The following is a 25,157-nucleotide window of genomic DNA, read 5'->3' as shown; positions in this document are numbered from 1 at the left end:
ATAACGTCTGCTATGTAGCTTACCTTAGGCTGAAGGGATATGATGAAGGGATCATGTATAAGCAGATAGCTTAAGGAGAAATGCTGCTTTCTAGAAACAGTGAGAAAGGTAGCAGAATAAGGACTCCTAAAAAAATAGCCAGTGTTTTTTTTTCTGTTGTTTTCTTTTTTGAGCAGACTATCAGGGGGACAAGATGGAATCTCAACAGCTCATAGCCTTTTAAGTAACACAAAAGTATCAAACTGAAGGAGGGTCTTTGCTGATGTTCAGTAAATTCATCACTTGTCTTTCAACTCCTATCCATATTGATAAATCATTGAAAATTCATTCTAAATATGAAATACAAACCCATGTTTATCTGAGATTTGGGTATAAACACTTTTGTTTGCAGAATTTTAAATGAAGGACAATGTCCTAAGGATTGCTCCAAGCCCAGCCTCACACAGGGGCTGTGCATGGGGACAGACCACACCCTGTTCTATTCTTGCTGTTTCATTGAAGCACTATTTTATATTGTTCCAATATATAACATCTCTGAATATAATTACTCTTATTCTTCTGCCAACACTTTTCTATCCTCCTTTGATTTTTGAGCTGAGGTGATTTTTATAAGTAATTTCTGGGTCATTCCCCCACTTTCTCCTTTTATTTTATTAGGTGGGTCTAATTACTAATCTCATTTTTCCTTCACACTTATATACTGGGGATTTTAGCACCTACCTGATGGGTGACATGAAGGTCATTCTAATGCCTATTCATGTCAGTTGTTTATTTCTTCTTTCAATCTCCAACAATGGATGCCTTAAAATATTCACCAACTTCTTTCCTCACTTTGATTACAATTTACTGTCTCTAAAACAAAAAATTTCTATAATGTATAAATATAAACTGAGGATATACTAAGTATTTAGAGACTAGAAGGAAAAATGTTTCTGTATTTTGCTCTGTATTAAGACAAAAACATCTACCTAGCACACTAAATTCTAACTTACATGGGTATTACTTCAAAGAATACATTAAATATTTAAAATGTGAGTAAATCTAGAGAAGAAATAAGCCATAGCTATACAGGTGGTATGTGACATAGCAAGAACTGTACGGTTGGGGTGCAGATGACCATACTTTGGGAAACCCTGCTGAAAATATACATAGTAACACATCCATGAACTGACTATTTTTCCATTTGGTATCTTGGCTTTCCCAAACAGGGCTCTGAGGATACTGACAGGAAGACTGGTCATATGAAAAATCAATACTGTGATTTAAATATTTCAATAGAAACTTACAAAACACATTTCATAAACCTATAAGACTGATTAATGAAAATACAATCATGACTACCCATTCTACAAAATACCAAAAGATGGATTGTGATAGAAACTATAGAAATAAGTCCAAGATTTGAGAACTGTGATAAATTTGCAGTTGAAGTACTTTGGAGTAGGCAGTTGTTAAAGGTTTCAAAATTAACAGAGAGAGGTACCTCCACACACAAGGGGGCAGGTTGAAGATGTTCACTTCCTCCTTGGTCATGACAGAGGAAAGCTGAGTGCCCATTAGTGGGGCTGGGATAAGGTTGGCCATCAGCGCATCAGCATGCCATGCAAATCGTACCACGAATGAGCAAGATCACACATATCAACACAGATGGACACTGAAAAACCACTGGGGGGAAAAGCCACAAATCACTATATACATGATAAAACTATTGATTGAATTTGTCTTATATAACAATAGAAAAAAAAACATCGGCTATAATGCATTGTTTATGATTCCACATAATGCAGTAAAAAGTACAAACATATGGACTGAAAGATAAATGCCAAATTCATGAAAGTGGCTCCCTCTGGGATAGAGAGGGAAATACAAAGAATTTTATCTTTTATGGTAAAGTTTTTAATTACTTTCATTCTAGATGCCTAGTATACGAAGGCTTGGCCTATTCAGCTCTATGTTTTCTGTGTATGTGTGTGTGTGTGTGTGTGTATGTGTGTGTGTGTGTGTGAAGCTAAAACAAAAATACAACAATGGCAAAAAGGACATATACCTGGAAATGCAGAAATGTAATGGTGAATATCATTGTTCAAAAATGCTCCTGAGGTACAAAAAAAAAAAAAAGAATTCCATATCTCGTAACAGCTATGTTTAAGAATTGGGTGGTATTCAGAGATCATGGTAAACTCTGGGAGGCACACAATGCTGAAATTTCTCTAAAGGCCGATTAGTGATATAATTCCTTTCCATAAGTGTTATCTCTCAAATTGTATTTTCTGGAAATACTCTTTATATGTCACATACAAATCCCTCTTCAAAATTTTTGACCAGTACATCCTAGACATTTCTAAGCTGCTGCAGTCACCATACATATGAGAATGCCTTCTTTGTCCACAGCCAAGCATCTAAGAAGCAGGATAAATGCTGGGGACAACAGAGGGACTCAGTTTTCTTCTCAAGACTCCTGTCACCCCTACTCCCCACCCCCCACCTATGAAAAAAAAGAAGTGTCTGGAATAAAATGAGTCTGGACAACTGTGTCTTTTAAAGGACGTAATAACTGAAGTCACAAAAATATTTTACTTTTTGATAAACAAGAAAAAGGTGAATTTTTTTCTCCTGTCAATGTTGCTTCCTTTAAAAAATAATTAGCATTTTTCACATTAATTTTAAATATCATAATGAAATGTTATTGATCTCTGAATGATCTAAAGGTATTGTAAAGTGCCTACAAACACACTCATGCAAATAGCCTAACCAGATTTAGCACTTCACCTTGTTCCTTGGACTGTAATAGGTAAATTCTACAGTTAGTGGAAGCAAGTAAGATCACCCTCTAGTCCTGACAGTCAAAGGGTACCGCTCTACTCTCATGCAAAATCTCTCTTCTGCTTTTTCCTTCAAAGGGTGAAACAGGACTGCCAGGATTTCCAGGGTCTGTTGGCCCTAAAGGACAAAAAGGAGAACCTGTAAGTATTTTAGCGTGGAGGGCAAAGTAAGAATAACAACAAAACAACAAAAGAATTAAAATATTTTTCCAGACCAGCCCCAATTTTCATATATTCTGGTTTGACCCTGCCATAGCGGACAACAGTAGATCAAATCTTTAAGCAAGTATGTACTATGCCAGACACCAAGTTCTTTCATGAATTAACTCATTTTATCCATTAAAAAATTCCATGAGATAGGTTATTATTACTTCATTCTTCAGGTGAGGAAAATGAGGCACAGAGAGGTTAAGCAATTTTACCACAGCCGCATTATTAGAGCCACAAATCACACGTAGGTGAGCTAAACTTGGGTTTAAAATCACTAAGTTGACCTGATGTAGCTTAACATGATAGCTGAAATTAATAATAAAGACAGATACTAGTTTATATAAAAAGTTAGAAACATTTATCTATCTGATCAAACAAATGTTCTCAGTATACCTTCTGAAGTTATTTTTTTCAAGATCAAAGGGACTTCCCCAAGCTACTTTTCAATATTGCTGTGGCCAGTTTCTATTAAAACTTAGCTCTTTCTGTGGGGAATTAAAAAACAAAAACACAAAACCTACTATATCATTATTGTGGTTTGGATGTGAGGTGTCCCCCAAAAGCTCGTGTGTGAGACAATGAGAGAAGGTTCAGAGGGGGAAATGATTGGGTTGTCATTTCTGCATTTCCAGGTATATATATCCTTAACCCAATCAGTAAATTAATCACCTGAAGGGATTAATTGAGTGGTGATTGAAGGCAGGTGGGGTGTGGCTGGAGAAGTTAGGGCATTGGGGGCATGGCTTTGGGGTATATATTTGTATCTGGCAAGTGGAGTCTGTCTCTGCTTCCTGATCATCAAGATGTTTAGTCTCACCTCAAGCCCTGAAGAATGGAGTCTGCTGTCTATGGGTTGAGATCTCTGAAAACCGTGAGCACTCAAACTTTTCCTCCTCTACAGTTGTTCTGATCGGGTTCTTAAGTCACAGCAGTGAAAAACCTAAGTAAAACAATCATTTATATTCAAGTAGGACCACCTAAACAGATTAGAGAAAACCTAGTCACAGGATGGGGAGGGAGAGGGGGAGAGGAGAAAAGAAAAGAAAATTTATGGTATTTATATTAAAAAAAAAAGGAGCCTTCAAGAATCAGCAGAATCAGGCTTAGCCTATACTTCATCTTTGGTTTTTGAAAAATGCAACACATCTTTTTCAATCATTTTTACTCATTTCCTTGACAGAGCAAATTAGGAATATTGGTTGATCATGGGATAAAAAATGAAAAGGTTACTAATAATTCGTACATGAAAAAAGGGAACAGTATGTAGTAAAGGTATTTAATGGTCGGAAGTCAATTTGCCCTATGCTTCAGCTCAGCATTTAGGTATCTTTAGCAATAGCGGTAACTTATCCCAGGCAACTTTACGTCAGCACTGTACCTATGAATCATAGTTATCCTACCCCAGAGGTCATGCTAGCCCTTAGTGCCAAGTCCAAGGCTCCCTAATGCAGTACAGGACCTAACAGCCTTTAATATTCCTTCCACAAGTGCAGCCTGGTGGATGCCACCCCTTCCCTCTGCCAACTTGCTCCTGATGCTCTACACTTGAAAGTTCTCCTACCTGCTTCTCCAGGTCACCATTCTCTCCCCTTCAAGCCTAAATACTGACTTCACTTTCTCTTAATTCCTGTGTGTATCAAGGAGGACCTGGCAGTAAGATTGACTAAAATTCCATTGGAAAAGCAGAGAATTATAGAGCAGAATAGAGAAATTTTCAGTGAGTTAAAACAGTGCTTCTCACACAGGAATATGTGATTGAATCCTGCTGTTCTAATTTAATGGGTCGGGTGGAGCCCAAGAACCTACACCTCTCACAATTTCCTAGATGATGGTGGTGCTGTTGGTTCAAGGTCCCACTTTGAAAAGCAAGGGTTGGAGAATTTCATGGTTTCTGGGGTGATAGGCCTTTCCCTCTTTGGGGATTCCCTCTGGCTTTCAGCCCCATCACTAGTGTTCAAGGCAAGCCCCTACCCCACTGGGGCTGCTTTATTCTACCTTATCCAGGAAGAGGCCTCCTTTCCTTCTAACTCTTCTCCTTGCCACTTCCCTCTTAATGCCTTAGGCATCTGCCACCTCTATTTATCTTGTTTGCTTTCCTCTCTTGCCCACACATAAAATACCACAAATTTTACATTATTCTGCAGAGCAGTTTAGTTCTTTGTGGTATCGATCTTTCTATTCCAGAATTAGAGCTGGATTTGACTTTGCATAATAACCAGAAGGTCCAATCAGAACAGTAGTCATCATCCAAAGTTGAATTCTGAACCACTCATCTGGAATGGCAGCTGTCAATGGCAATTTGTCCCTTCCTACTGGACATTCAGAAAGTGACTAGAAGTGCAACATATTGGAGCTAAAATATGCAAAAGAGATCATCTAGTTGAAACCCATGATTTTATAGAAAAAGGGAGATTCTAAACGTTTAAGTGATTTGCTCTGGATAGTAGTAGTTGGAGCTAGGACTACTAAATATCAAGTCTCCACATAACCAATTTATTGTTTTTTTTCTTTCAAAAGCTATTTTAGTCAATGTGGATTTTGAGCTTGACAGTGACTCTAAACAAGCAAGGATGTGAGCATAAACAAGCACTGACATAAGCAGTGTGACTCCTTGATCATATCTAATCAACTTTATGTCAAATCTTTAAAAATTAACTTGATTTTTAGAATGAAATCCAAAAAGCAAGAATATAAATAAAGCCATGTGAATGTATAGAAATTAACCAATAATAGAAGATTTCATTATGTTAGGTAGATGTGTGGTTTATTAGTCAGTGTAGTCTTGGTTATGCTAAGTAACAAATTAATCCTGAAATTTCTGTGACTTTAGTGCAAGGAAAGTTCTCTATTGCTCCTGCCTAAAATGGTTCAGTAGGAGGGGTAGATGTTATGCTTCACTCTGTGTTCAGTTACCAGGCTATACCATCATATAGCTCTGTCTTCTGTCACATACAATCTTCTTAGTCACCATTGCTGGGGAAGTGCATCTGGAGGATTATTAAATGGGTTCTCACTGCCTTGTTAATGATACATGTCATTTTGGTTACATTTCGTTGCTAGAATTAGCTACATGGCTTCATGAAACTGCAAGGGAGCTGGGGAACATGGGAGAAGGTGAACTCTTAGCCCCAAACACACAAGACACAAGATGAAAGGCTCATTAAGTACTTGCTTATCTCCAAAGAGTGATTAGTTAAAAATCAAAATAGCAATCCCTGAGCACTGGGGATTGAATCCAGGTTGAACCCACAGGCACTCTACCTCTAAGCACCTAGATAGCCACCCTACCACCACCAGCTTTTTTTTTTTTTTTTAACTTTGGGACAGGGTTGTGCCAAATTGCCCAGGTTGGCCTTAGACTTGTAAGCTTTCTGCCTTAGCTTCCTGAGGGGCTGGGATTATGGGCATGTGCTACCACATCTTGCTCCTAAGAAAACTTTTGAGAGTAGTAATATCTCCCAAAATGGTTCTTACATTTTTCTCCAAAGGCACACCCCCAAAGACCCTCTCTTCATCAAAGTTCCACCTCCTGCAGTTTCCACCACTTCCCAGTCGTCTGTTCAGCTAGGCACCCATCAATGGATTGATCCCTTGATGAGGTTAGAACTCTCATGATCCAATCACTTTCCAGCCCTGCCTCTGACCATTGCTACAATGGGGACCAAATCTTTAACACATGAACCTTTGGAAAATATCCCAAATCCAAACCAAAATAATAATTTACTCAATTCAAATAATATGATGCAGACTAAATCTTCACTAAATGACGATTGGAGCTGAAGTCTGGCTGACTGAGTTTAAATCCTGAGCCATCTTTTGGTAGCTCTGTGACCTTGGAGAAATTATTTAACTTCTCTGTGCCAGTATTTCTTCATCTGTAAATGAGTCTACTAATAGCACTTAGGTAGCACCTGAGTCTACTAATAGCACTTAGTGACACCTGAGGATTAACTATGTGAATATATATAAAGTGATTAGAACAGTGCTTGATACATTATAAGAACTCAATAAATGTTAACTACGATTGTTATATCTGCATTAAGTTCACTTATTTAATAAATGTGTTTGGATCCCGGTAATGTAAAGGTCTAAGATGTGAGACACCAGAGGTGCTATGAGTATCAAGATGAATTGTATCTCTACACTCAAAGAGGTATAGCCAAGATAAACTAGGAAACATTAAGTAAAATGAATGAATACTAATGTAGGGAATAGAGGGAGCTATGACAACTCAAAATTACTGGACCTTCTGAAGTCTCTTTCCCCATCCTTGAAATGGGACAATAATTCTTTTGCACAGCATAGCTATGAAGATAAAATGAGATCACATACTTGTAACTCTGAGAACATAAACTAGTAAGGGAGCCTGTGTGTGCACAAGTGTCTCTATGGGTTAACCTGGGTGGCAGTAATCACAACTCAGTGATTGGGGAGAGTGTTGGCTAACAAGGGGCAGCCTCCAAAGCTTCTGTCACTCCCCAAGCTATTCATGCTTCAACCAAGAACTGTTATCAGTTCCACACCCCATTATTTACCTCCTAATTAACCCCTTTGAGTTATTTTCATTATACTAAAAATGAAAACTGGAAAAATATTTTTAATGATTTTGTGTTTCAAGCACAGCTAACGAGTTGGAAGCATTCTCAGGAATGCCCTTCCCTGGCCATCTTGTGGCTGTCACAGGCTTCTGCCCCCAGTTGCATATGTGTGTGATCCCTCTTCTTCACCAGGCACCAGGAAGCTTTGTCCCTGGGCAGCATTTCAACTTGTTAGCCACCGGGGATTCTCTAAATAGTGTTAGAATGATGAACTCGGTGTTCCTTTGAGAATGTGGAGGAGCTTGTAAATTAATTCTCCTAGGCCCCCTCTCAGCTGCAGAGGCAGACTGTGTGCAGTAGAGGTGTGAGTCTGGCCTGCAGGCTCTATCCACTCCCAGCTTTGGAGGGTTTATTTCTAAAAGTGTTTTTAATTGATTCTGCTTTCTACCCATCTCCCTAGGGGGAACCCTTTGTAAAAGGTGAAAAGGGAGACCGAGTAAGTAGATGTTTTATCACCCTCTGGGGTTTTCTATTTCATTGATTTCTCTCTCCAATTTCTGTTATGTTTACTTGAGAGTCTAATAGATTTGATAAAATAAGCTTCCAGAGCATTTTTACTTTTCCTTCTGTGATTTTGGACTTTATATTAAACCTTGTTAAGTGCTGTCATGGGATAATACTTTACCATTTGGTTTGGGTTAGATATGTTTCCTCTAACCTTCCACTACTAGTGATGGGACAGAAGTGTTACAAAAGACATCAAATTAAGATAGGGAAACTACAAAATTAAAGTAGAAGATAGTTTTTTTCAAAAATTCTGTTAATGATACAAATTGGATACAAATCCAACAAATTAATAAGTCATGGAAAAATAAGGAAAGCAAACTGATTATAGCCAGTATTGTCCCCCTTAGTATAATCATAATTTTTCTGTTTTTAAAATTAAATACCTGGATAGTACCTGATTGCAGAATCACCAGCACATATCACCCTAACATCTATTCTCCTCCATATCATCTGAAGAGTTAATTCTTAGGGAGGCGAGTTTAGTTGGTGGCAAATCATAATAATGAGAAGTAGAGAATGCAGGAGGATTTCAAAGATGGCATTGGAGTGAAAATAAAACTATTGTTAAAAAAAATAAGAGTTGTTGTTCATTAGGATTAAGTGTTTTGATCCTGTTGTAGAATGAACCCTCCATGGTTTCATCACATCTTCCATAAATTCCCCCTTTATTGTGTGTTAATTAATGGAAATTCAATTAAACTGTCAGATGTCCTGGCCCATCTGAATTTTCATGTTACCCATATGGTGATTATTTTATTTACAGGGAGAACCTGGAATAATAGGATCACAGGGAATAAAGGTAATCTCCTAGAATTTTCCAATTATGTCCACAACCTTACTAAGATGGTGAAGACTATAGTAACATTTAACTTTCCTTCCCACTCACATGTTTAGGGAGAACCTGGAGACCCTGGTCCCCCTGGTTCAATAGGAAACCCAGGACTGAAGGTATATAAGAAGTAGCTGTGCTATATTAGGAAATAATCTGGAATTTGTAGCCATTCTATATTTTAAAGGGTGCTTTGGGGTGCCACTCATTTTCTTCACAGATGTTCTCAGAGACTTGATCTTGTTTCCATGGTGATTTCCCACCCCCACCCCCACTAGCTGCATTTATTTCACGCATAGTAACTGTGCCTTTTGGTTCACAGTAGAATTTGAAAATTATTTTTCAGAGCATATTCACCATAGCATCCTTAAAAGCTTTAAGAGTAAACAATGTCAGCTAAATCCGTGACCCTGAGCTGTATTCTTAAAAGGAACAGGAGTCAGGATTCATTTCTAAACCAAAAGTATACAGCTATGAGTGCTTCAGTTTCCCATGTGTGATTCTACAGGTGTATCCTAAGAAAGAATAGTTTTGGAGAGGTGTGGGAGAGATTAGCATGATGTGCTCCCAGCCAATGGGTAGGGCAAGTTACCCACTTATCCCCTACTGATGAAAAACAGACCCATTAAAAAAGAAAACATCTATAAACTATCTTAGCAGCCCAAATCACACTTCAGTATTATACACATATGGTAGGATAATTGAAAGTCTTTCTTTTTACAGATAAAGTTCACAATATGTTTTACAAATATTCAAGTACAATCTTTCTAATTTTTAAGGAAAGGTGTAGCATATATCATCTTCTCTTTTAGGGTCAACAAGGACCTGCAGGTTCCATGGGACCCAGAGGACCACCAGGAGATGTTGTATGTATACTTCAGTATTTTGAAATGAAATTGAAACTATGGTATGGTTTTTTAAATGTCAATGGCTGTTCCTGTAACTGAGTTCTGCTACATTTCTCAAAGACCTAGTCCATCTCCACCCCTGAAGGCTGGGCCATTCGTACACTCGTGTGAGGTCCTTTGGAGGATCATTACCCTAACAAATTGGTCTTTGAAACTCAATTTAACTAAATTATCATTTGGGACAAGCTTGTCAGGAGTGTACCTGTGGTCAATGAGACAGCAAATATCAAAAGTAATAAGGAAAACCAAGAGAGAAAGCAAGAATTTCCCATATGTATGGCTTTTGATTCAAATCTCCATCTGCAGAAAACACTTAGAAAGCTTCTGTTGTTTTCTATCAAGAGCCCTCAAAAAAAGGAAGTCTTTTGGCTGAAAGTGTTTCTGTAATGCACTTGGAGGAAGACCTTCAGGCTGCCTTATAACCTTAGTATAGTGGAGTCAGAGTCAGTCTCTTTCTCTCTCTCTCTCTCTCTCTCTCTCTCTCTCTCTCTCTCTCTCTCTCTCTCTCTCTCACACACACACACACACACACACACACACACACACACCTACACACACACCCCTACACACACACACCTACCTTCATGCTGTTAAAAGTCATTTTTCCATTCCTTCCCCCAGATTAGCTTTCTGGCCCTTAAACAAGCTTCATGGCCATCTGACAACTTGGGAGCTGAGAGCTATACCTTTCCTTAAAAATTAGAAAGATCTACACTTAAGCAAAAGGAAAAACATCTTGCCCACAAATCCTCTGTCACTAACTGACCACTATTAGTTATCTGTAGGCAACATGAAGAATCTCTCCTTTTTCCATCATCTTGGGAACAGCCCATGAACCCTTTCTCTGTTCACCAAGCTCACTGCCTGAGCATTTGGGGGCCTATTGATCAACATTCCTATTGTGGCTTGTACTTTGAACATCTAAATTCACAGAGAAAAGCTTTTTATTGCTACCCCCTACCACTACCACCAGTTAATAGACCACTACAGAGGTACCTTGTGGAAAGATCTTAGGAAAAGAGAGAAAATGCTGGGTCACAATATGCTCAAGTGAGATTAAATGATAATAGCAGGAGCTGAAAAGAGTAAAATCAAAAGAAAAGATCCACTGTTGCCAAAATACAATAAAAACTTATTTTCTTAGTCACCCTATTGTCTAGTTGAATCATGGTGTGAGGCTACCAATCACCATTCTTCTTCCCCTTCTTGGCAATAGTATGGCTGAGATATTTCAATTCTCTTTGCATTTCAGTTCTCCATTACATCCAGGGACATTCACTTGAAACAACAATTTACATATTTTCAACTAATGTTTGTAGCCTAACAAGCCAAAAATCAACCCATTCCCTTGTAGATAATGTGTTAAAACTGCTCTCTTGAAAACGATTTGCATACATAAATGTTATCATAAGAGATGTTCTCATTGTTCTTTCCCTTTAATTTTGAATTTTTTAGGGATTGCCAGGAGAACATGGTATCCCAGGAAAACAAGGCATCAAAGGAGAAAAGGTATAGCTCACATTTTATTCACTCTCTATTAAAAAGGTAAGTAGGAGGAACAGACCAAGGATCTTAAGGGCACTGGGGAGGTAAGAGGACAGCACAGGCTCGTAGAACTATACCTGGGATAGCCTTGCTAGAAGACAATGTAGAAGACAATGTGAATGACTCCCCTGGGGCATGCATGGCCACTTCCCTGATTCTTCCATAGAAATGCCATGTGAAAAATGAAACAACTTAGAGATAAAGATGCCAGGAGTCAGGCTCATGTCAACCTTAACTGCCAATTCTGGTGTAGACCTAAGAAGTCTCTGCATCATTCAGGAATTCCATGGAAACAGCATATTAATGCTACATGGAAATAACATGTTTATGTTGAGTCATTATTAGGAAATAGAACAAAGATCATCCAAAGAACCTTATGAATAGATACACCCCTTTTGTGCCTACATTTATACACGTCTATGTTACATGATACTGATAAACTTATTGCACCATAACTCATTACAAAATCTCAATGTATTTGACATAAGTAGGATAGTGCTTAGTATGAGTTAGACACTTAGTAAATATTATTGAGGGAGTGAATAGATAAGTGAATGAAGTTTGCCTGGTTATGATGACAATTTAAAACAGTAAAAACTACTGATTCCCCAGTTCCCATCACAAACCTGAGCAACAAAGTAAGAATCTCATCTTGTTTTCCTCAGGGAGATCCAGGTGGGATTATAGGCCCTCCTGGGCTTCCAGGTCCAAAAGGTGAGGCCGGTCCTCCAGGGAAAAGCCTGCAAGGGGAACCAGTAAGTACCAGCTCTTTTTCTAATGTTTCTCTTGGAACTTCATTAATGACTACATGTGAGCTCCCAGTTTGAGAGCACAAGTATAAGTGTACCAAAGAAGAAACATCTTTAGATCACAGTTGTAACCCTTTTAAAGGTTCAATGCAAGCAAAGCCTCTCTTCTGAAGAAATATACATGCACACACTGTTTTTATGTGGAAGATTCATATACCCCCTGAATCCTCTGCATGGATTCCGTAGGGACCTATGGATCCAAGTAAAGTACACTGCTTTTAAAGCATAAGCCTTTTTGGACACTCTCTTAAAACTGAACTGTCTGATACTTCCCTCTGGAGGTTTTACAGATGTCACCATAGGTTGTCATTTGCAGAAAATGTCTCTGTGATCCAGACTTTTCCCAGAACATAAACTGGTGGTCTAGTTTTATATGCCTTTTTTTCTGCATCACTTTGAACCGTTTATATTAGTTAAGAATGAGGATAATAATAAGTTTCAATATGAGATAGTTTATACATAAGAGCCTCATATATTAAAGTAACTATACAAAATCTGTAACCTATTGAAATTTGTTTCTAATTCCTTATTCTTACAAGATTCATTCAAGTAAAGTGAAGAGCAATTAAAACTATTTTTTCTAAGATTTTTAAAAACTTTTTAGAAAAATAAATGTATTTACTCTTTTTTTTTTTAGGGATTAGATGGAAATCCTGGAGCACCTGGTCCACGTGGGCCAAAGGTATTAAAATATTATAGATAATTTAAAAACATTAATAATGAGCAAAATATAACCAAAAAATCCATGTTTCTTGAGCCTTGTCTTAACAGAAGCACCTCATTTCACAGGGTGAAAGAGGACTGCCAGGTGTCCAGGGCTCCCCAGGTGACATGGGCCCACCAGGGGCAGGAATTCCCGGAAAAACAGTAAGTAAAATTCAGCTGGGCTCTTGAAACTCTGTTGAATTCGTTATTATGAAACAAAATTCAATGTGAAGTCTCAGTAAGGAGAAAAGAAAACAAAGATCAGAGGAGAAAATACAAATGATCACTATCCAGAGAAGACTGATGGGCTTTGAAGGTCCGTCATTAAGTGTACAGAGAACGTTCACTGCTGATTGACTTCTTCGTACTAATTACAGATCCACTGATTTTGGATTAGCAATCATTTAACCCTTTGTACTTATAGTTATATACTAGATAGTACAAATGCATGTCCATAAGATGATATAAATACCTCATATTGTGTTATTAAATATTACTATTTATTTTTAAATAAGAAGTTAATGTTTAAAGTGATAGAGTATTTATAAAGAGTTATCTAAATAGAACAAAAGACATTCCTATTGTCAGGAAATTCCAAGATATTAAGAGTTCTCTGACAGAAATCAGATTCAGAGATTAAATGCTTTAACAATATTGCTAAGGATATTGCAAGACTTTTCGACACTCGTTGTCAGAAACCAAGGGCAGAGACCAAATATATATTTTTATTATATCACAATATCACAGCCTTACATTGACATTGTCATAAAAATTAAAATAAAGCATAGATAGAGATAGGTTATATTGTATATCATTAGTGTTTGATTTTCTAGGGAAATGTTTTAGTCCATTTTCTGTTGCTATAATAGAATACCAGAGACTGGGTAACATGTAAAGAATAAAGATTTATTTAGCTTGTGGTTCTGGAGGCTGGGAAGTCTAGCATCTGGTGAGGACCTTCTTGTTGCATCATAATATAGTTGAGCTATCTATCTTGGGTCTTTCACCTTCTTTTTATAAAACTATTAATACCATTATGGAGACTCCACTCATAACTTCATCTAATCCTAATTGCCTCCCAAAGCCCCACTTCCAAATAACATTAATTGAATTTGGGGATTAAGTTTCCAACATGTGAACCTTGGAGGAGATGTTCAAACCATAGTGACAAAATGTAAAAGACTATTGAGATAAAAAAAAAACCAAAGTAAAAGCAACAAAACACATATACACATACACCTAGATGCATCCATATGTGTACACCTATGTGTATACAAAAATCATGAACTTATTAAGGAGGTATTGAGTTTAAAGAAAAAAATCACTAAGGACACAGTATAGACAGAAAGGGAACAAAAGGCTTTAATAATAACAGTGATATGAATATATATTTTAAAATATAAGAAAGATCAGTGAACAGTTACTGAAATCAACTTCTAAGAAACTAGTGCTTTGCTTGGCTTTGGTTGTAAATTCTTAGTTCAGTGGTCCGTGGATATTTAATAGGGATAAAACTAGTATCATATGTTCTCTGATCATCTCAGCCTCATTGTAGTTACTCCAAATTCCAGTTTTCTAAAAGTAGAAAACAATACCTGATGCTTTACTTCTTATTCCTGTCACCAAACACTAGTTCTGGTCATTTCTTCAAAGAGAAAAGACTCAAAGTAGAATGAGAGAGAAAGGTATCCCTGGCCAGTTATCCCTGTGAGCAGAAAGGGAACAAAAAGTTTCTGGTCAGGTGGAATTTGGATGTGTTGCTTCTGTACTCTTGAGTGTGCAGCCACATGGGATGGAATGAGAGACATTCCAGGGATCTGAGCAAAATCATGATGTTTTAAGCAACAGGTTTTTGGTAAAGTGTTTATCTACCACCCAAAGTTGTAGCTAGCAGTTACCAGAGTGTTCTTGGTGGCAAATGCTGTTGATCCACTAAGCAAATTACAGTACTTAGTCTTTTGTATCAGCTGGATAATTCATGGGAATTCTTGGTAGAATTTTGATCATTTATCTCATTTTACTCAGGGCTCCCAAGGACCAACTGGAGAGCCAGGTATTCAGGTATGCTACTTAACTAAGTTATCCAGCACAACAAATCTAACTTGTTTTCTAGAGGAAATTACTGAAAGACTGTTCTCCTAAATAACTACTTTCATTTTCTTCCCTTTCCAGGGTCCTCGAGGTCTCCCTGGGTTACCAGGAACTCCAGGGACCCCAGGAAATGATGTAAGCACCTTTTTTACCTATCCTTTCCCCAACCTCTGTTTTAATCTGCAACTATCCCAACTTGCAAAGATTTGAACATGATGCCTCTGTTTTCAGGGAGCTCCGGGAAGAGATGGAAAGCCAGGACTGCCAGGTCCCCCAGGTGACCCGGTATGTACACAGACTTTCCTGATTTATGTATCATTAATGCACCCAGAAGCCAAACAGCCTACCAAGCAAATTTTGCTGTCCAAACTAATTAGAATGTTCAGTGACTGCTTGGTGATTTTGTTTATCCCCATTATTTTGTAGAGGGAAAAAAATCCAAGCTGGGTCAGCATTTTTGTGTTAGTGATGAATGCTTATTTCCTAAGGGTGTAATTCAGCTATACAGTTTTGCCCCAGGCTGAGCCTTAGCATATAATATCTCAGTTCCATGGAAAATTGAAATAAAACATATAGACACAATTTCTATTCTTTCTAATGCTATTGACTAAATGAATTTCATTTTTCTAAATGAAAGTTTGCAGGTAAGTTACCTACATTATGGTACACATTCACTGGTTCTATGGCTTTAAAATGCTGAGATAGATTAAATTATGAAAACTGGCTTGAGTAGGCCCTTGGAAAATGGGGTTTAGGCACTAAATGTGTGTTCTAAAGTTTTTTCTTAGGTTAAACCTTGCTTTGAGTGACAGTGAAATCCCTTTAAATAGCCACAGACCCGGTGGTTATACTTTGAGAGGCCATATGGTACATGACATTGTATTAAGAATTTTGTGTAACAAAATCCAAATCTGGCCTCTCAGTTCTAAGCCTCACAAATCCTTTCTACCTCCCACACTGTTTGGGCTTTAGGTTCCTTTGTAATACGAATGCAGAAGCAAGCATGACCTTACTTTAACTCCACAATCAAATGAATATGTGTGGCTCATGTGGGAATCTTGTAGCGTTACCTGGTTTTATAGAGTGTCTCTTGGAAAGCACATTTTAAGACATCTGGTCAAAACATAGCCCAAGTTCCCTTTGTTTCTGTCTTGTCCATCACTTCCGCCTACGAAGGCTGTTTTGAACCTCTGTGAGAACAAGGCAAACTTATCCTGTACTCTTCATGTTTCTAACAGCCTGATAATGTGCTTGGCAGAGGAATGATTTCCTTGTAATAAATGATTTATCTTTATATAGTATTAAAACCAATAATAAAGGTTGCCATGTCCTGAAAATGTAGAGATACATCTCGTAGAATCAAAACAATTATGAGTTTACATGTTCATGGCAGAAGAATAGTGAATATTTCTCAAAATAGTTCTGCATTCTGTCAGTGTCAGTTCAGTTACTTGAAGTGAAGCATAATGTTGAACCAATTATCCTGACAGTGAGACCTTAGAAGCCCCATGCTCCAAATCTTAACTGACATTGCATTTTGAAAACAATAAATCTATATTATGTTATACTCTTGCTTTGTACTGTGCTTATGTACACGTGTATGTGTTAGCTTTGCATCCCTCTGACAAAATACCTGATAAACAACTGAAGAGAAGAAGGAAAGATTTATTTGGACTCATGGTTTCAGAAGTTTTAATCCATATCCATTTGGCCCGTTACTTTGGACCTGTGGCAAAGCAGAACATCATGGAGGAGAGGAAGTGATGGGGGAGTCTGTTCACCTGCAGGTGGCCAGGAAGCAGAGAGAGAGAGGAGGAGGAGGAGCTAAATTCCCAATATACCCTTCAAAGGCACACCTTTGGTAACCTTACTTCCTTCCACCAATTCCACCTCTTAAAAGTACCACCAGCTCCCAATAGTGCCATCAGCTGGCCTTTGGGAGACACATCAAGATCCAACTCATATATATGAGTGTACCTTTTTACCACATCCTCACCAGCATTATTGTTGCCTGTATTCTTGATGATTGTCATTCTGGAGGAATGAGATGCAAATTGACACAACAACTATCGAAAGGAGTATGGAGATTCCTCACAAAACTGGGATTGGAACCACAATTTGACGCAGATATTCACTCCTTGGTTTATACTCCAAGGACTTAAAATCAGCATACTATAGTGATGCAGCCACATCAATGTTTATAACAGCTCAGTTCACAATAGCTAGACTATGGAACCAACCTAGGTGTCCCTTAGTAGATAAATAATGATAAAGAAAATGTGGTACATATACTCAATGAAATATTACTCAGCTTTAAGTAAGAGTGAAATTATGGCATTTGCCAGTAAATGGTTGGAGTTGGAGAATATCATGCTAAGCAAAATAAGTTAATCCCACAAAACCAAAGATCAAATGTTTTCTCTAATATACAGATACTAATTCACAACAGGGCAGGGGGCACTAGGGAAGAATAGTGTTAGCTTAGATTAGGTAGAGGGAAGTGATGGGAGATGAGGGGAGGGGATGTGGGGATAGGAATGATAGTAGAATAAATGGACATTATTACTGTATGTACACATTGCAGAATCTTATTGGTCATGTAGTCACATATACACAATCAGGAAAATGAGAAATTATATCCCATCTATGTATGACATATCGAAGTGCATAAATGTATTCTACTGTCATGTATAACTAATTAAAACAAATAAAATGTTAAAAAAAAGATCCAACTCATAACAGTTTAATAACATTTTTTTTTCCTCTTTAACTACAGATTGCCCTTCCTCTCTTGGGAGACATCGGGGCCTTATTCAAGGTATTCTGTTGTTATGTAAGAAATTATGGTTTAATATCCAACAAAAAAAATTAAAAAGAAAATCTTTACTAGAAATTGAGTTAATTGTTCGGCCTGGTTTTTAAATGGCATTTTTAAAATGGAGAACATCTTTAAAATAGTAAAAATAATCTGTATTCCTCCATTCTCTTCTTTATCAGCCTTTTGGGTATGGAAATGGAGTGTGCAGCTCTCAGACAAACCAAAGGGAAGGAACAATGTCATTAACCCTCTTGACGAGATTACACTCTCCTCTGGAACAACAGCTTTCCTTTGATGGGCATTTACCCACCCTGGCTCACTACTATAAAATCTAATCCTTCTCATTGTATCATCCTGGTCAGTCCCAGGATGAAAACCAGCACTGCTCAATAAACAGTTAGCTTACAAGGCTGAATTTTTTATGTCATGAGATTTTACAAAATGAGCTATAAAATTCCAAAGCCAACCATTGTCCTAACACCTGTCACCCTGTTAAATAAAAATTATCTCTACCTATTATCTAGCTCATAAAGAATTAATCTTGCTACGATTTTTCTTCCCTAATACTTTCCTATATTTTATCTGTAAAACAGATTGGAGGGCTGATAAATGAATAAGGTTATATTATCATTTCTTCATGATGCTCTGAGTGACTCTAGATGAAAATCTTGTCCTTTATGCTCATCCCTTATTTCTGTATGGAATAGACAGTGTGCATAAGTACACACACACAAACACTTGGGATATAGATGTGTATATATGGTTTAGTTTATGTTCCTAGGGTTTAGTCCAATGATTTGCACAATTATAAGCCATCAGAAATATTTATTGAATTGAATCAATCAAAAGACTCAAGTTCTATGTATGTATTTGGGTTTAGGGTTTTCATATTCTGATTCCAACAATTTATTTTTAAATAAGTCTTTATAGTGCTTTTCACATACCCTTTTCCTTTAGCTATGTGATAAGTCTTATGTTTGTCCTGTTAGCTCAGACACATAAATGCAAGCTTTTCCAGACCAGCTAAAGGTTATAAAGAAGGCAACAGAAAGGTAATTCCACTTAGATTTTCTGTCTTCTCTTGGATTTGACGTTGGAGTCAAGTCCAGGTCACTCAAGTGACTTATTCACATGAGTGCCTCCACTGACAAATAAAATGCTAGTAAGTCCTGTGGAAGGTTTCTCAATTAATTTGTCTACCAAAGGAGAAATCCTTTCTTCCCAGGTTTTTCTTTGCTTTTTAATGACTTAAGTCATTGGTTGTATGTTCCCTGTAATCTTGTTGTTTATTCCAAACTTTAATACCACCTCCCTCTTTAAACATGTTGCTCAGCAGTTGAAACTCAAATCTTTGTTCTTGACTTATGAATCTTTTCCTTATTTATCTGGAACTTTCAATTTAAATATTATCAAGAGTGATATTTTTTAAATAAGCCCTCACCAATATCTCAGATATTACTAATAAGCTTTGAATTTTTTTCCCTGCAAAGACAGTCTTTTCAAGTTGGATAAATAAGTTTCTGAAAACAGAGTGACCTTGCAATTGTTACATCACTTATTTCTGACAGAAGTACAACTATAACTTCAAATTCAATCAACCTCACTTTTTTAAATTGAAAACCCCTGACTGCATAATATATTTCTTTATTCCTTCAACAAGTACTAATTGGTGTGCTACTTTCTGTCAGGTTTTCTAGCAAACCTATCTATCCTTCAGCCTCAATTTATTTTGTTATTAAAGCATTATAATTATACAAAATAGTTGGGTTCTCTTTAACAAAACCATACATACCTGAAATTTGATGTACTCCATTTGCAACCCTGTTCCCCCTCTTTCCCTGCCTTCCTTTCTCCCCACATTCTCCTCCCTCTACTCTACTGATCTACCTGTTGCTCGTTTAATTTTGATTGGTACTTTCCACATATACATAAAGGTGAAATTCACCGTGGTATATTTATATGTGCGCATAGCACGATTTTGTGAACTTAATTCCACATTTTCTCCCCTTTCCCACCTCTTATCACTCTCTATCTCCTCCCTCTACTGATCTTCCCTGTCTCTTTGATATCTGATTCTCACACACCTTCTTTTCCCTTATTTTGCTCTAGCTTCCATGTATGAGATAAGATATTTGACTCTTAATTGTCTGAGTCTGATTTATTTCACTTAGCATGGCATTCTCCATTTCCATCCATTTATTGGCAAATGCCATATATATGTACCAAATTTTATTAATCCATTCATCTATTGACAGGCATGTTGGCTAGTTCCATAATTTTGGCTATTATAAATTGTGCTGCTATAAGCATTGTTGTGACTATATCTCTATAGTGTGCTAATTTTAGCTTTTAGCCTTTTTGTTTTTTGTTTTTGTTTTTTGATAAATACCAAAGAGTGGAATAGCTGGATTATATGGTGGTTCCATTCCTAGTTTTTTATTTTTTTGTAATCTCCATATTGATTTCCAGAATGGTTGTACTAATTTGCAGTCCCACTAAAATGCATCACTGTAACCTTTCCCCCACATCCTCACCAGCATGTATTGTTGTTTGTATTCTTGATAATTACCATTCCGACTGAGAGTGAGATGAAATCTTAGTGTAGTTTTTAGATTTGCATTTCCCTGATTGCTAGAGATGCTGAATATTTTTCATATATTTGTATTTATTATTTTGAGAAATGTCTGTTTAGTTCTTTTGTTCATTTATTTTTTTTTTTTTTTGGTTTTGGTTTCTCAGTGTCAAGCTTTTTTGAGTTCTTTATATATTCTGGATATTATCCTCTGTCAGAGTAGCTGGCAAATATTTTCCCCTATTTTGTAGGCTTTCTCTTTATGCTCTAAATCACTTCCTTTGCTGTGCAGATGCTCTTTAATTTGATAGCATCCCACTTAGTGACTCTTGGTTTTATTTCTTTAGCATTATAGGTCTTTTTAAGGAAGCCAGTGCCTGCACCAATATGATGGAATATTGACCCTGTTTTTTTCTTCTAGCAGTTGTAAAGTTTCTGGTCTAATTCCTAAGTCTTTGATGCACTTTGACTTTTGTGCAGGGTGAGAGATGGGGAACTAATTTCTTTCTTCTATATATCAACCTCACTTTTTAAAATCTCTTAGTAACCTTATCTTTATACCTATTAGAATTTCTGTGGCAACTGCCAAGCCAATGTTCCTGGGCTTAAAAGCAACAAAGGAGATGAAGGAGGTGCTGGTGAGCCTGGAAAATACGATTCCATCACCAGGAAGGTGAGAAGACTGGCTGAGTGTCCAGGGAGCCTGTGGCACACAGAGTGCATTCTCTCAGTTCTTTTACTTCTCTGTCCTCTAGGGTGATATAGGACCACAGGGTCCTCCAGGAATTCCAGGCAGAGAAGGACCAAAAGTAAGAAAGTCTATCTTCTGTGGGACTCTCAATTGGGTGAAAAAAAGAAAACCCCATTTTAAAATACACTACTTTTAAATATGGGCTAAAAGTGGGGTAAAAGCCCTTTGCAAATGTTGCAATCATTTCATTCCCTGCCCCAGTCCAAATTGCATCCCTCAAGCATCCTAATAAGAGTTCTTTTTTTTAATTGTTCCAAAAGCTAACAGAATGATTGAGTACACTAGCTGATCTTACTGTCTTTCTAGGGAAGCAAAGGAGAGCGGGGCTACCCTGGTATACCTGGGGAGAGAGGTGAAGAGGTAAGAGTCTTCTAAGAGTCCTTACTGCTGATTCTCTTTACTTGACTCAACATAGGAAAGATATCAGTTTTTCTGTAGCTCAGAATTAATGCCAAAACCAATAAAAAGACAAGGTAGGTCTTTATAAATGGTAAAACTTTCATTTAAAACAATTATGTGTTCATCTTTATTACCAGTGGTACAGGTTTTGAGTCAGGACACAAAGTTAATATGTCAGCTATGGTTTTTCTGTTTTCATGTGGCAGATGACAATTCTAGCTCTCTCACAATAAGAATAAAGGGAACAGGAAGAGGGAACTTACTAAAAGGAAACCAGGGTAGCTAAAAGGATTGAAGGAATAATAGAAGCACCAGCCTAGGAATAAGGGAAGCTCCAAAACTCAAAAAAGCTTCCCTGGAACACTCCCACAACATGATTCAGCTTTAATGATCTTGGTTTGCTTGTGTCGCTACTCAATATCCATAATCTTGGAGAAAATAAACTATCAAAAGGATCTGAGTAGACTAGTTTAGATCAGCTGCTCACTCCCTGGACTAAAGATCCAACTCAAATGTGCTTTTGAGATAATGATATAATTTTCTGACTCTAAGCCACAGTGATACTCAGGATATCATTCTTGTCCTGCATAATTCACATTAACTCTTAGAAAAACCAATTAGAATGATGAATTGTTGTTAGTTTAAACAGTTTTGATGCTAATAGTTCTTAATGAAAGTAAGTAAGCCATCTGGCATATATTAACCTTGATGTTAGTGCAGAAAATTATAATGGTATAAAGTAGATCTATTTTTTAGTTGGAGTCATATTTCACAAATTATCCTCATGTATTATTGTTTTTAATTAAAATTGATTCTTTTCTAGAAAACTTTGAGGCTTGGTTTGGGTTTCTTTTTCCCCAAGTTAAAAATTAAAGAATAAGAAATATAACATTAATTTTTTATCTATAAATAAAACATTAAAGGCATTTTGTTTTCAAAATAAGTAAAAGTTAACGAGCTTTTGCTTCCTCAAGTTCCATAGAAGGTTTCACTAAAGTATAAGCATAATAATGGATTTTAATAGTCCAACAGCTTTTAACTGCCTGCATTCAAGAAGTAAGCTTTAGAGGTAATTGAGAAGGTAATAACAAAAAGATGTAGAAATAATTGGAAATCGGGGATATATAAATAAAATTCACTAGAAATTGATTTTTGATTCTGTAAGGTACTCTGCTCTCTTGGTGAAGTGAAATCCAGTGTTATTATTCCTCTGCTAATTTGGTATGCTTTCTTAAGCTCACCCATGGGCTCTTTGACGTGGAGTACACAAAATTTTGTATAAACTCATTATGTGGGGAATTCCAGCAAGTTCACTATATTCTTCTTCCTTGTTCTTCACATGAATAATATGAATAAACCTGAAGAAACTTATTGACTCAATTGGGCCCTTTGAGAGGAATAGTCTTTTTATCTTTTCTGTCTCCAACAGATCAATAAAAGCAAACAATCTTGTCTTCTACATGGACTCAGATACTCCCTGAAATTCCAATTTGTTGATTTAAGTGAATAAAACTTTGACCAAGAACATATGCAGTTTTAACTGGCCAACAGGCTCTATTGTGTTAACTACACAATCTCTAATCTTACAAAATCTTAAATGTCTATTCTACCCTTAGTGAAAAATATCTGGTGGTACAGCCCCTCCCTTTAAGGGCTTCTAGTTTTAATGTCTTCAATTTAATCTGTTTGGGAACTTAAAAGAGTTGCCTATTTTAAATTGGCTATTTTCTTACTACTCTTAGAAGAATAATGTTATCCTCCACATTTTTTTTCACAGAGACTATTGCATATCTCAAGATAGCAATTTATAAGATGGTAATAGGCACAGACCCCTGTCTTATCATCAAAGTGAAATCTTGCTTGTAATGCAAGTCTTCTTACAATATTTCAGGATAATAATTGTCGAATAAGGCATAGAAAATATTGTCAGCCATTCAGCCATAAACTAAAGCAACAGAAAAATAAATATTCTTAGTAGCCACTTAGCTAGGCCTTGCAAAATCAAAACATCAGAGCAGAGAAATAACTTGGCTCTAATGATCCCTGAATGTCTATGCAATAAATTTTAATTTGTATTTAAGTTTGGTATTATATGCTAAATTGACTGTTTTACTCTTTAATATGTATTTGTCTTCTTCAGCAATCATCTTGTCTTCTAAAATTATCTTATTGCCCTTTCTGCATCCATAGTAACTTTTACCCTTACTATAAAATTTCAGCTTGTTTAGAGAAAGATTGTTGAGAATGTTTTTTTTTAATGGAGGTTTATTTTAAAGTTTAACGTGGTCATCAAAGGTTAATGAGTTCCAAGCTTAAAAATTACACTACCTAAAATCTCACTCAGCATCTCTAGACTAAGAGACTAAAAGTAGCAAAAAATAATCTATTCATATCTTGTATATGTACACATAAAATTTTATTGAAATGTAGGAATGTAGGTATTTTGAGATAAAGCAATTTATAGTACAACATGCAAAAATAATTTTGAGTCATTTAAAAGTGCCATTCCCAAAGGAAAAATTTTCCTTTCCATTAGTAAATGTATAAACTCATTTTTAAAATGATAAAGTTAAAAAGAGCCAGTATACCACACTTACGTGTGTGAGTCCACCTTTATACATGCAGCATTGCCGAGGAGATGGGTAGAATCTTGAACCTAAATATGCCAACATTTTTTAACACATGCATATATGAGATTTTGCCCAAGAGTTATTTCATAAGGAATTCCAGCAGGTTCAAGGAGATTTTCAACATATTTTCATATTATATCATGTGAATAAGTCTGAAGTAACACATGCCCTCATTTGGCATTGGATGGACAGACCTGGCTGAAATTGGTCTTTGAAACCCTTGATGCAAAGAACCTGATGCATCTCGAAGTGCTATAGAATGCTCAGAAATAAACATGCAGTGATTTTACCATGCTCACTTCATCTAAAAATTATAAAATATATAGAAATTAATACTTCATAACAATAAAAGGAATTGTATTATAATAAAGAATGTCTTGGTAATGGAAAAAGACTGCACCATAAAGGAAATCAAGTCTTCAAAGAGTGGAACATTCAGTCTTGAAGTTGAGCTTTTCTTTGGTGTTAGGATTGGAGCCCTGGGCATTGTACATGGGAGGCAAGTGCTTACCACTGAGCTACACCCCTAACTCTTCAGACTAGAACTTAACAGATCACAAGTGCATCTGAAATAACAAAAAGACATTTAAAATCTTTTTCTGATTATAGAAGTGAAGTGATCCAAGTTACAGGAAATTTGGGAAATATACCGAAGTATTAAAAAGATCAAAGTTATCTGTATTCCCACTTCTCAGGAAAGACTGCTGACAGTAATATTATGGTTTGCAGTTTCTTATCCAAACCTAAAAGCCTCTGCAAACCTCAGAAATTTTCCCAAAGTCTATAGCAAATTCATCTGGCATGAACTCTGACCTGAAGTCACATGGAGCTGATCTATTTTTCCCACTCTCAGAATATCACATTTACTACAGAAATATTTTTGTTTTTAATAGAAAGCAATGCCACAGGCACCACTGGGAGTGCACATAATACTCAATGTGTGCTGTGTTACCTTTACAAGAA

Source organism: Urocitellus parryii, chromosome 8 (genome assembly GCF_045843805.1).
Source record: "Urocitellus parryii isolate mUroPar1 chromosome 8, mUroPar1.hap1, whole genome shotgun sequence".
Lineage (NCBI taxonomy): Eukaryota > Metazoa > Chordata > Mammalia > Rodentia > Sciuridae > Urocitellus > Urocitellus parryii.
Note: the sequence above shows the minus strand (reverse complement) of the source record.